The sequence below is a fragment of the Macaca fascicularis genome, chromosome 17 (genome assembly GCF_037993035.2).
Source record: "Macaca fascicularis isolate 582-1 chromosome 17, T2T-MFA8v1.1".
NCBI classification, from domain to species: Eukaryota; Metazoa; Chordata; class Mammalia; order Primates; family Cercopithecidae; genus Macaca; species Macaca fascicularis.
In genome coordinates this window covers 70,223,038-70,237,626 of record NC_088391.1, presented here as the reverse complement: position 1 = coordinate 70,237,626, position 14,589 = coordinate 70,223,038, and the positions used below count along the sequence as shown (strand labels likewise).

Here is a 14,589-nt window from a genome sequence, read left to right as displayed (position 1 = left end):
TATTGATATGTGAATCTTAAACCATCTTTGCATCCCTGGTATGAAACCCAGTTGATCATGGTGGATTATCTTTTTGATATGCTATTGAATTCATTTAGCTAATATTTTGTTAAGAATTTTTGCATCTATATTCATTAGGGACATTGGTCTGTAGTTTTCTTTTTCATTTTGTCCTTTATGGGTTTTGGTGATACTGGTTTCATAGAATGAGTGATACTGGCTTCATAGAATGATTTAAGGAGGACACTATTTTCTAAGTTGTGGAATAGTGTCAATAGGATTGGTACCAATTATTCTCATTTTGAATGTCTGATAGAATTCAGCTGTGAATCCATCTGGTTCTGGAGTTTTTTGTTATTGGCAATTTGTAAAATTATCATTTCAATCTCACCACTTGTTATTCATCTGTTCAGAGTTTCTATTTCCTCCTGGCTTAATATAGGAGGGTTGCATGTTTCCAAGAATTTATCCATCTCCTCTAGGTTTTCTCGTTTATGCACATAAAGGCATTCATGGAAGCCTTGAATTATCTTTTGTGTTTCTGTGGTATTGGTAGTAATATCTCCCATATAATTTCTAATTGAGCTTATTTGGACCTTCTTCTTTTCTTGGCTAGTCTGGCTAATGGTGTATCAATTTTATTTATCTTTTTAAAGAACCAGCTTTTTGTTTCATTTATCTTTTGTATATTTTTGTTTCAATTTTATTTAGTTCTGCTCTGATCTTTATTTCTTTTCTTCTGCTGGGTTTGGGTTTTGTTTGTTCTTGTTGCTCTAGTTCCTTGAGGTGTGACCTTAGATTGTCTGTTCATGCTCTTTCAAACTTTTGGATGTAGGCGTTTAAGGCTATGAACTTTTCTGTTAGCACTGCCTTTGCTGTATCCCAGAGGTTTTGATAGGTTGTATTGCTATTATCATTCAGTTCAAGTAATTTCTAAATTTATATTTTGATTTCATTGTTTACCCAATAATCATTCAGGAGCAGGTTATTTAATTTCCATGTATTTGCATGGTTTGAGGGTTCTTTTTGGAGTTGATGACCAATTTTAGTCTACTGTGATCTGAGAGAATATTTGATATAATTTCAATTTTCTTAAATTTGATAAGACTTGTTTTGTGCCTATCATATGATCTCTCTTTGAGAATGTTCCATGTGCTGATGAATAGAATGTAAATTCTGCAGTTGTTGGGTAGAATGTTCTGTCAATAACTGTGAAGTCCATTTGTTCTAGGGTATAGTTTAAATCCATTTTTTTCGTTGACTTTCTATCTTGATGACCTGTCTAGTGTTGTCAGTGGAGTATTAAAGTCCCCCGCTATTATTGTGTTGTTGTCTATCTCATTTCTTAGGTCTTCTAGTAATTGTTTTGTAAATTTGGGAGCTCCAGTGTTAGGTGCATATATATTTAGGATTGTGATATTTTCCTATTGGACAAGTCCTTTTATCCTCTTTGTATAATGTCCCTCTTTGTCTTTTTTAACTACTGTTGCCTTAAAGTTTGTTTTGTCTGATGTAAGTCTAGCTACTCCTGCTCACATTTAGAGTCCATTTGCATGGAATATCTTTTTCTACCCCTTTACCTTAAGTTTATGTGAGTCCTTATGTGTCAGGTGAGTCTCTTGAAGACAGCGGATAGTTGGTTGGTGAATTCTTATCAATTCTGCCATTCTGTATCTTTTAAGAGGAGCATTTAGGCCCTTTACATTCAACGTTAGTATTGAGATATGAGGTACTATTTTATTCATCATGCTGTTTGTTGCCTGAATATCTTGGTTTTTATTTTATTCAGTGTCACTCTCATGATATGAATACCTTTTTTTTTTTTTTAAAAAAAAAGGCACATAAATCAGTGGAACAGAATAGAAAACCCAGAAACAAACCCAAATATTACAGCCAACTGATCCTCAAGAAAGCAAACAAAAACATAAAATGGGGAAAGGACAGCCTATTTAACAAATGGTGCTGGGATAATTAGCAAACCACATGCATAAAAATGAAACTGGATCTTCATCTCTCACCTTATACAAAAATCAACTCAAGATGGATCAAGGACTTAAGTCTGAGACCTGAAACCATAAGAATCCTAGAAGATAACATCAGAAAAACTCTTCTAGACATTGGCTTAGGCAAAGACTTCATGACCAAGAACCCAAAAGAAAGTGTAACAAAAACAAAGATAAATAGATGGGACTTAATTAAACTAAAAAGCTTCTGCATAGCAAAATAAATAATCAGCAGAGTAAACAGACAACTCACAGAGTGGTAGAAAGTCTTCAAAATCTGTACTTTCAACAAAGGACTAACATCCAGAATCTAAAAGCAACTCAAACAAATTAGCAAGAACAAAACAATCTCATCAAAAAGTGGGTTAAGGGCATGAATAGGCATGTCTCAAAACAAGATATACAAATGGCCAACAATCATGAAATAAATGCTCAACATCACTAATGATCAGGGAAATGCAAATCAAAACCACAGTGCAATAACACCTTACTTTTGCAAGAATAGCCATAATCAAAAAAAAAAAAAAAAAAAAAAAGATGTTGGCGTGGATATGGTGTTGGGGTCCGTGCCGGGGGTGGTGGAGAATGAAAGAACACACAAAAGACAAAGACACACAGAGAACATGGCGGCCACACTCAGAGCCTCCGCCTCACTTTATTTATACTCCATAAACCCCACGTCAGCAGAAAGAATGCAATGCAAAACAAACTTTCTTTTCCCACATGTAACCTTCTACTCAGTTCCTTGTTTCTATGCTCTTCCTTATCTGCCCGCCTTCTTGGCGCCTACGGGAGTTCATTAAAAGTTCAATTGGAGATACTGTCCTTGAGCCCTATCTATTCTCAGCATACTGTTTTCAAAGGCCCCTGCATATGGTGAAAGGGGAACACTTTTACACTGCTGATGAGAACGTAAGCTAGTACAACCAGTGTGAAAAAGCAGTGTGGAGATTCTTTAAAGAACTAAAAGTAGAACTACCATGTGATCCAGCAATCCCGCTACTGGCTATCTACCCAGAGGAAAAGAAGTCATTACACAAAAAAAATACTTGCACACATATGTTTATAGCAGCACAATTCGCAGTTACAAAAATATGGAACCAACCCACATGTCCATCAATCAATGAGTGGTTAAAGAAGTTGTGATTAGGGCTGGGCGTGGTGGCCCATGCCTGTAATCCCAGCACTTTGGGAGGCTGAGGCAGGCGGATCGCTTGAGGTCAGTAGTTCAAGACCAGCCTGGCCAACCTGGTGAAACCCCATCTCTACTAAAAATACAAAAAATTAGCTGGGTGTGGTGGTGGATGCCTGTAATCCCAGCTACTCAGGAGGCTGAGACAGAAGAATCGCTTGAACCCAGGAGGCAGAGGTTGCAGTGAGCCAAGATCATGCCATTGCACTCCAGCCTGGGCAAGAAGAGTGAAAGTCCATCTCAAAAAAAATAAATAAAAAGGAAATTGTGATTATCTATCTATAGATATATATATACACATACACACCATGGAATACTACTCAGCCATAAAAAGGAATGAAATAATGGCATTCACAGTGACCTGAGTAAAATTGGAGGCCATTATTCTAAGAGAAGGAAGTAACTCAGGAATGGAAAACCAAGCATTGTATGTTTTCACTTATAAGCGGGACCTAAACTATTAGGATGCAAAGGCATAAGATTGATACAATGGACTTTGGGGACTCAGCGGGAAAGGGTGGGAGGGAGGTGAGGGATAAAAGACTACAAATTGGCTACAGTGTATACTGCTCAGGTGATGGGTGCAGCAAAATCTCAGAAATCACCACTGAAGAATGTATTCATGTAACAAAACACCATATGTTTCCCCAAAGCCTATGGAAATAAAAAAACGTGTGGTAACATATTAGGGCCACTAAGGGCTCAGATCCGAAAAGAATGAAGTTTGGGTCACTTTGTGGCCAAAGTGATAAAAGAGGAAATGAGCGGTGGAAAGGGGAAGTTGTGATTGCCAACTTTTGCTTGGTAATCAGAGACAAAAGGGACAGTAATCAGTGTAATTCAAAATCATAATCAGAGGAAGAACAAAAGGAGCCATGGATATCTTACAGCAATTGATGGTTTCTCTTTTACTCCTCTTTCCTATTACCTTTTATCAAGAGAACAGGTGGAGGCTAATATTTGAAGTTAGGTTCCAAGTGGGTGTATAATTGAATTAACCTCATCCCTTGATAATACTGTAATTGACTGGATTATGTGGATCACCTGTGTGGAGAATGAGGTTGTTTTGTTTTGTTTTATTTGTTTTGTTTTAAATCCAGTAAAAGGCAAGAATAGATGCTGAATGGCAAAAGAAGTGGACTGTGCTGGTGACTCCCACCCACTTTATCCTCTACTTACCCCTACTTAGCCCTGCACTATGGGAAGCTGAAATCTAAAGACTGCCTACTGGGCCTCCCTGACCTCTGGCTTCACTTTGGATTTGACTGATGGATGGCAACTGCAGAGAATCAGAGGGTAGGAGGAGATTCAAGATTGCTTCTAAGGCAGCAGCTCTGTTTCTCTGCAGTTACAGCTTCTGCTGGGCAGCCCTCCTCCAATACACTGCTCTCAGTGGGATCCAATAACGCTAATTCCTCCTTTTCCCTTCAGTGCTAAGGGTGGAAAGGACTTCCTGCTGTCACTGGTTGCCTCCATACCACTCTTTGTTTTCCTAACCCTGTTCTTATCTCCCTAAATTGTCCCCCTCATTAAAGACATTTAAGGCACCTGATCAAATCCTCTTTTTTGATGGGGCCTTTACAACATACATACATGAAATTTTAATTTATGTCTGAGATAGCATTAGAAATTTGTGATGAAGGACTGGATTATTCAATAAATGTGCTCTGCTAGGGTAAATAATTTTCCACATAAAAATAAAATTAGATCTAGGCCTCATTCCACACACACAAATTAATTCTAGAGGGATTAAATCCCTGAATGAGAAAAAACTTTTAAATTTAAAAATAGTATATTTATGAAACCAGAATGGGGGAATATTTTTTTCAACAAGACACAAAAACTGTAAGCACAAAGGAAAAGGATGATAAATTTGAATATGTTACAGGAAATTTTTTTATAGAGACATCAAAAAACACCATTTATAGTCATGCCGCAGACTGGGAGAAGATACATGAAACATATATAACTGACAAAGATTTGTATCTAAAATATACAAGGAACTAAAATCAACAAGAAAAAGACTAACAGAAAAATTGGCAAAGGATGCAAAGAAACAACTCATAGGAAGAATATCATAATGGTCGAAGTCATGTGGAATGATGGTCAGCTCATTTGCAGTCAAATAAATTTTAAAAACTCACTAACTTCAACAGGGTAGCATTTCTTAAATATCAGCTTGGCATTTAGTCTGATAAAATCTAATGTTTCAAGAAAAATGAGGAAAGTGGAACTCTCATAGTATGCTGGTGGGAGTGTGACTGGCCCAACCTCTTTGAAGAGGAACTTGGCAATATCTAGTAATGTTGAAGATTTGCATGCCATCTGACCTCATGATTCTTCTTCTTGCTATATAGTCTGGATGAAACTTTTGCACAGTGTACATAAGCATACGTATACAAGAATGTTTATAAGTGTATTGATTGTAATAGAGAAAAATGGAAAACAACCCAAATAAACTATTATGAATGAATTATATCATACAATGTATTTTACCATATGGCAATTAAAATGAATGAAATGAGAGCTCTATGTGGCAAAATGGATAATCATATGAAGATAATGTTGAGGAAAAAAATGCAAGCTGCTAAAGCAATGAAAACTATTAGAGATGCATCTGAAATCTAGATTCAATACTTACATTATGCCCATGTTCCAGGTTTACCCATGACAGTTGTTGAGTAGTTTGGTTGAATTCAAAATATGTTGCCTATTCTGGGTATATACTCCTTCAAAACCAGAAAACTGAGAAGTAAATATTAGAATGTGCTACATTTAAACTTTTATTAAAAATTTGTAATAAAGTCATTTTCTCTATTGATTCTTCCTCGGGTAGATTATTTTTTAAATTATTTTCATTTTTAAATTTTTAATTATTTATATAAATTTAAAGGGTACAAGGGCAATTTTTGTTACCTGGAAATATGTAGTGGTGAAGTTTAGGCTTTTAGCGCAATCACCACCCAAATAACGTACATTGTACCCATTAAGTAATTATTCATCGCTCGCCCAACTGTCATCTTCCCACTCACCTGAGTCTTCAGTGACTATTATTCCACACTCTATGTCCATGTGTGTGGATTATTTAGCTCCCGGTTTTAAGAACATGCATTTTTGGACTTTCTGTTTCTGAGTTGTTTCACTTAAGATAATGGCCTCCAGTTCCATCCAGGTTGCTGCAAAAGACATGATTCCATTTTTCATGGCTCAATAGTATTTCATTATCTATCTATCTATCTATCTATCTATCTATCTATCTATCTATCTCATATTTTCTTTATCCAGTCCTCTGTTGATGGACACAGGTTAATTCCATATATTTCCTATTGTGAATAGTGCTTGATATAATGATTTCTCTTCCTTTGAGTAGACACCCAGTGGTGAGATTGCTGGATTGAATGGTCATTCTATCTTTAGTTCTTTGAGAAATCTCCATACTGTTTTCCACAGAGGTTGTACTAGTTAACATTCCCAACAATAATGCATGTGTTCACTTTTCTCCCCATCCTCACCAACATCTGTTACTATTTGTCTTTTTAATAATAGCCATTCTGACTGGTGTAAGATGACATCTCATTGGAGTTTAAATGTGTATTTCTCTGATGATCAGTGATGCTGAATGTTTTTTTCATATGCTTGTGGGCCATTTCTATGTCTTCTTTAGAAACATATCTATTCATGTCCTTTTCCCACTTTTAATGGGTCTGTTTGTTTTTGTTGTTGTTGTTATTGTTGAGTTATTTGAGTTCCTTCTAAATTCTGGATATCAAGCCCTGTCAGATTCATAGTTTACAAATATACCATTTCATTCTGTAGGTTGTCTATTTTTAAAACACTTTATTTCTTTATTGCAATTTTGGGTTCACAGCAAAGTTGAGAGGAAGGTACAGAAATATCCCACGTTTTCTGCCCTGACGCATGAATAGCCTCCCTGAGGTAGATTATTTTTAGTGTGACTTAAAATGTAAAGAAAATTAAGAATAATCCATTGGCCCAGATAGTAATTGGTGAAGACTATTCTTCCTGGCAGACTGATGGCATCACTGTCACTGTGTTTCCAAATGCAGACGTGGGAGCCATATTAGTCTTCCCTCCTTTTCACTCTCTTCATTAAAATCCAATTGCTTCTATGTTCTAAACATCTCCAGATTCCTCCATTCCCACAGATACAGCCTTAATTCAGATGATATCATCATTTTTTATTTGAACCGCTGCAATAACTTACATGTCTTCTCTTTTTTTTGAGACGGAGTCTCGCATTGTCGCCCAGGCTGGAGTGCCATGGCACAATCTCGGCTCACTGTAACCTCGGCCTCCTGGGTTCAAACAATTCTCCCTGCCTCAACCTCCAGAATAGCTGGGATTATAGGTGCCTGTCACAATGCCCTGCTAATTTTTGTATTTTTAGTAGAGACAAGGTTTCATCACATTGGCCAGGCTGGTCTTGAACTCCTAACCTCAGGTGATCCACCCACCTTGGCCTCCCAAAGTGCTGGGATTACAGGTGTGAGCCACCACTCACATGGTCTAATTTACATGTCTTCTTGTCTCTGGTCTCAACCCTTTTCAGCTCATTTTCCATACTGCTAACAAAGTAATCTTTCCAATACCCCAAATTGGACCATATCTTAGCACCAACTAACACCCTCCAGTATCTTTCCACTCATTTTAAAATCCAAGCATCTTAGCATAGCACACAGATGTCTTCAGGATGAGACTCTATCCCACATCTCCAGTGTCATATGCTGGCCCACCCTTTCCTACTTTCCCAGTTCCAAACTTTCCGAACTACTGTTTCATATCTCTTAGTCTTTGGGCAAGCAGCCACATCTGCCTACAGTGCCACAATCTTTCGAAATTTAACTTGTTAACTACTTCCAAGAAGTCTTTTGTTGCACTCCCAGGTGAAGTTCCCACTTCTGTGCTTCCTCTCCATTGTACAAGCCTCTGTTGTCACATCACTCTTTTGTTATAACTATTGGTTTGCACGTCTGTCTTTTCTTGTTTCACCTGTCTTGTTGAACACTCTAGTAAATTCTCAAAATGTATGGTGACTGTTGGTTGCTCTATGTAGATAATCACATTGTTTGTAAATAAATAGATATTTTTCTGTTCCTCTTAATCCTATTTCTTTTTTATTTTAATATGACATTCCTTCTGCCTTCCTATCCTAAAATAGATGTGTTTTTCTACTAATTGCTGCCAAGCTGCTCTAGGCTTTTGTGTTATAACTTTGACTGAATTAATGAATTCCTTTTTATTCTTATTTGGTAAGAGCCTTACAAACTTAATATATGTAGAATTTTGTGTGTCTGTTTAGAAGTATCTCTTTATTAGACAAAGACATAAACTAAAAGTTTCCAACTTCCTATATGTGTTGAAAGGATTAGATAAAGATTCTTGGATACAAAATATGGTCTACACAGCTCAAAATTAATTCAGTGACATAATATTATGCTAAAGTTATACTTATTTTGAATGTCTAGAATTTTTTTGTTAATGGTTATAAAAATACCACCAGCCTAGACATTTTTATTTTGCTAAGATAGAACAGAATTACAAATCAAATTACTACAACAGTCCACACATTCTAAACATTTAAACATTAATGGTTTCTGGAAGATGCTGTTGTCCTTCACAGTTTAGAGAAAGTTCAGATGGCTTTGGTGAAAGCCAAACTTTTCTTCCACCCACAAAATTGTCTTTTCAGAAGTCTTGCTGAATGTTTTCTTTGTTTGCCTCTCCGTATTGCTACTTAATTTGATGGTTTTCATTTTCTAGTTGAACAATTGTCCAATAGTCTGTTCAATCTTGTAATTCTTACTGATCAGGGATATCCAATTTGATTCGATTTCTCTTGATTTAGCTCCAGCTGTGAGTTTCATGTTCTTTGGCTGCGAGTTTAAATCTTGAATATGTTTCCTTAACTTCTGAAGCCTTCTTCCTGTGTGTGTTCGATCACGTGAACTAGATTTTCATTATATACCTTCCAGGCATTACATCCACACTGTGACATTCGTTCCAGATTCTCAATTCGAAATGCGTGATGCTCTAGCTGGGCCATAGAATTGTTTACACATTCTTGCCATGCAGTAATGTCATTTTTCTGGCCGGAGGAAGGGGCTAGAAGCTCAGATCATTTCATATGAAGCAATTCAATTGGCTGTCGAGGGGCCAATCTTTCAAATCCACTTTTCATTATGTCTTCAAAAGCAGAATAATCCAAGGCTGTCAGGTAGCTCAGGTAGTTCTTAGTAGTTCAGTGTCTGTGAGTGTCCTCTTCCACAAGCACTGTACACCAGGGGCTTCAGAACCTTGATCAAAATACAGCAGCACATCCACCACAACCTCTCTGGCCACCAAACCCGTGACTGTCATTCTGGAGACCTTAGGTTTCTATGCATTATTTTGATACACTATTGATACAGATAGCTAATATTTTATTTTTGATATTCATATCTGTGATAAGTTAAATAGGCTTGTGATTTTCTTCAAGTGCTCTTGCTTGGTTTTGAGATCATATTTATAGCCTTATAAAATGAAATGGGTGGCCTCTCACGGTCTCTCTAGTTTCTGGAGCAATTTAGATACGTCTTAATAGATTTCTTGAAAATTTGGTAAAACTTGTCTATAAACCTGTATTTGAGGTTTTTTTATTTTTATTTTTTCTTCTTCTCCTTCTTCTTGTTTTTTACAAAGGAAGTCTTATATTACTATTTATCCCGGCCCGCGGGATAGTCGAAGCAGGCCCTGGAGGAGGGGGTGGGAATTTGGGGAACAAGAGATAGGAGAAATGGAGACAAGACAGTGCTCTGATCAAGTCTCGTTTAATGGCGGTAATGCAGTGCCTTATATACACTTGGAGGGGAAGGGGTTGGGCCAAGGCGAAAATGATCTCATAGTGGAGGCGTGGCCAGATAGGTATTGGTTTCTCTGGTCGAACGTCATGTTGCACCTGCGCTGTCAGGTAGTAATTTTCGCGGGCGCGGGAAAAATGGGTGAAGAAGAAGCAGGAAGAGCGCCATCTTTTATGAGGTATTAATACAGGGAAAAAGGTAAATCTAGGGAGGAGGTAGAAGGTGGAAATGAATAGAGCTCAGGCGTTTTTAATCGTCAGTTATTATTCACTATGGCCGGGGCGTGCAGCTCCGGACAACTATTTATATTTCTTTATGTTTATTGTTCTGGTCAAGTTTCTATTCTACTTTTTCAGATAGTTCATATTTTTTAGATAATTCATATTTTGACCTAGGTTTAAAAATTTGCTTACAGTTGTTAATAATATCCCTTTAGCATTTTAATGTATTGTTTTAGTACTTATTTATGTTATTCCATTTTGAATTTATCTTTCTCACTCAAAATAAATTTATTTTCTTAAATTTTCCAAAGAACCACATTTTGGTTTTTGTTAAGCTCTTTCTGTCTCTATCCTATAAGGTAATGTATATATACTTTTTTTTTTTTTTTTTTTAAACAGTTTCTCTTTTGTCTCCCAGGCTGGAGTACAGTGGCATGATCTTCGCTCACTGCAACCTCTGCCTCTCAGGTTCAAGCAATTCTCCTGCCTCAGCCTCCTGAGTAGCTGGGATTACAGGCACCTGCTGCCACGCCTGGCTAATTTTTTTGTATTTTTAGTAGAGACAGAGTCTCACCATGTTGGCCAGGCTGGTCTGGAACTCCTGACCTCAAGTGATCCACCCGCCTTGGCCTCCCAAACTGCTGTGATTACAGGCGTGAGCCACCACGCCCACCATATATACAAATTTGATGATGTTTCTCCTTATCTCTTCAGGTTTGCAATATTGCTTTTTTGCCAACATCTTGTGAACACTGAGTTGGTTGTTTTCTGTCTTTACCTTGTCCAATAAATGTATTTGTATTTGCATATTACTCTAAATATTATGCCTACAAAATTTCAACAGGGAACATTTATATTGTCATCAACGTGTAAGTATTTAGTAATTTCTCTTATTTTATTTTTAATTATAGCATTTTAATTTCTTTTTTTTTTTTTTTTTTTTTTTTTTTTTTGAGACGGAGTCTCGCTCTGTCGCCCAGGCTGGAGTGCAGTGGCCAGATCTCAGCTCACTGCAAGCTCCGCCCCCCGGGTTCCCGCCATTCTCCTGCCTCCGCCTCCCGAGTAGCTGGGACTACAGGCGTCCGCCACCTCGGCCGGCTAGTTTTTTTTTGTATTTTTTAGTAGAGACGGGGTTTCACCGTGTTAACCAGGATGGTCTCGATCTCCTGACCTCGTGATCCGCCCGTCTCGGCCTCCCAAAGTGCTGGGATTACAGGCTTGAGCCACCGCGCCCGGCCTAGCATTTTAATTTCTAAATATACAATATGTTTTAGCTATATATCTGTTATTTCTAATTTTATTACATTATGATCAGAGAACATAGTTTATACAGTATTCAATTTCTAAGAATTTTTTGAAGTTTCCTTATGGCCAGTACATAGCCAATATTTATAAATATTTTTGTGTGCTCAAAAGCAATATATCTTTTTTGTTTGTTAGATTAACAATTCTATATGTCATATATAGTTTGAGCTAATAATTGTATTTTTTAGATTTGTATTATGGCTTTTTGATCTGCTTGATCTGTGTGTCTCAGAGATATGTTGATTTTTCTCATTACAATCGTTGATTTATGTATTTTGCTCTGCAGTTCTTTTTAAAAATAATCATTATTTAACTTTTATTTTCTGTTTGGGGTACCTGTGAAGGTTTGTTATATAGGTAAACGTGTGTCCCGGGGGTTTGTTGTACAAGTTGTTTCATTACCCAGATATTAAGCCTGGAACCCAATAGTTACCTTTTCTGCTCCTCTCCCTCCTCTCTCAGGTAGACCCCAGAGTGTTCTGCAGTTCTGTTATTCCTGCTTTACACATGTAGAGACTCCATTGCTTCTTATCAGTAAATATTGTCTCTCTGTTCTTATTAATATTTTATGTTTTAACTACTACTTTGTGAGATATGATGATTGCTATATGAGCTTTATTTTAGTCAATATTTGTCTAGTACATCTTTTCACAACCTTTTATTTTCAACCTTTCTGTATCATTTTGTTAATCAATATGTCTTTATAGATAAAATATTGGTGAACCTTCTTTATTTAAAAATCTAGGCCAAGAATTTCTCTTTTTAATAATGATAATTAATTATTTTAAATGCTGTCGCATAATGAGTGTTTTTTGACATTATACTTTTTTTGTTGTTACTAATTATACTTTTTTAAAACTCTTCTTCATTTCTGTTAGATGAAACTTTATTTTGTTGGTTTAAAATTAATGCATTTTCTTATGGTGCTTGCATATATTCCTAAGACTAGTATTTATGTTAATTTATTCTATTATGTTCTTAAACATAAATATCGCTATAAAAATACAAGTTCTTTAGCAAGATTTTCTTCTCCCATTCTTTTCTTTTCTTTTTTTTTTTGAGATGGAATCTTGCTCTGTCGCCATGCTGGAGTGCAGTGGTGCGATCTCAGCTCACTGCAACCTCCTTCTCCCGAGTTCTAGTGATTCCCCTGACTTAGCCTCCCGAGTAGCTGGGATTGCAGGCACGCACCACCACACCTGTCTAATTTTTTTTGTATTTTTTTTTTTTTTAGCAGAAATGGGGTTTCACCATGTTGGCCAAGATGATCTTGATCTCCTGACCTCGTGATCTGCCCACCTCTGCTCCCAAAGTGCTGAGATTACAGGCATAAGCCACCGTGCCTGGCCTCCTTCTCCCACTCTTATCATCTTGGTATTATCTAGAACTTTAGTTATGGGTTATTACAGATTTTTTTGTTTTTCTTTGGTTAATAGATTAATAAGCTTTATTTTTTTTTAACTTCCCTTATCTCTTGCAATATCCTTCTGGTTGTATCTGCTCATTTGAGTATACTTTGCAAGAGTGTTTTCAAAATGCATCTAAGTGAGGATTCCTCTGCTTGAAAATATGGTTCTAACATTTGAATGGCAGTTGACTGCATATAATATCTTAGGTACAAAGTTTTTTCTTCAATATTTTAAAAATATTGCTCCATCCTTTTTGTATCCAGTGTTGCTGTTGAGAAATCGGTCACTCAAATCATTTTTCCTTTATAGGTGGTCGGCTATTTCTTTGGAATTGTTGCATTTGATCTTTTTTTTAATCAGATACATTAGACATAATGTGTCTAGGTATGGATCTTCCTCATCTGTACCTGTTAGCATTAAATGAGCACTTTTAATCTCAGGTCTTTCTGTCACTACTACTGGGAAATGTAATTGTTTTCTTTTTCTATTAATTGTTTTCTTTCATGCTTAGACTATTGCTATTCCATTAGCACTTCTATCTCTATCCTTGATGTACTTTAGTTTTCTTTTTTTCTTGCTCTCTACTTCTCATTCTATCGTTTTATTCCTTCCTATTCTGTAAGAGTTTCTCAAGTAATTTATTCAACTCATCAATTTTCCTTGGCTATATCCATTCCGTTATTTATTGTGTCTATTAAGCCAATTATTTTTATTATATTTTGTATAGCTAATATTTTCACTAAGTTCCTTTCTGTGAGTTTTTGTTTCAGCTGTGTATTACCCCTTTTATCCCTTTAAGAAAATACACTCATTTTAAATCCTTGACAAGTTTTAGTAATTTAATTTTATGTAGTATGTGTTTCTCAGTTTTTTCTGCATTCTATATTGGTTGCATTCTTCAGGGTATAGTCAATTTGGCCTATAGACATCATATTCCCTTGGATGTATCAGCTGCCTTGTCTGGCAATATGCATTAGAGAAGGAGCTCATTCCCAGGCCTCTGTTTGTGAATCCACAGGTGAGCTCAAAGAGAGGAGATGGAGGGCAGAACAGGATGGAGAGCCCTAGATACCACAGAAGTCCTGGTGCTGACCATCCTCTGCTGCTACTCCACCAAACAACTCAGTGGTCAGAAATATTTCCTTAAGCACTGAGCAAAGCAGCCTGGAAAAAAGACAAGCTCCTTAGACTGTAACACATTACAGCTGAGGATTCAACAGAACAGTGGTGAGGAAATGAATGCCCCCAGACAAGGCACACTCCTAACATTTGTAGGGCCTAGGGCAGGAGTAAAATGAAGGCCCACATATTATTTGTCTAAATATTTAAAAGTTATAAATAAAGTAAAAAAAAAAAACTGTTCAGTAAAATATATTCTATACCTCTACATTGACAAATGCACTGTCATAATATCCTGGAAGACTAGGTTAAATTTAGAATTCTTAGTCTCCTTTTAGTTTCATGCCACAGTGTGGCAGTGGAGCAAACTGACCCCCAGGGCATCTTCTTACTCTAGCATAAAGGAGTCTCATGCATGTCCATAGACACTGCAACTTTGCACGCCCAAACTCTGACCACATTCTCCACCAAGAGTCACCCCAT

General features: G+C 36.7%; 1 pseudogene; it reads right to left on the bottom strand.

Moving 5' to 3' along the window:
* Nucleotides 1-8,901: 8,901 nt before the first annotated feature.
* On the bottom strand, nucleotides 8,902-9,573 carry LOC102136285 (pre-mRNA-splicing factor SPF27 pseudogene; annotated as a pseudogene).
* Nucleotides 9,574-14,589: the final 5,016 nt, after the last annotated feature.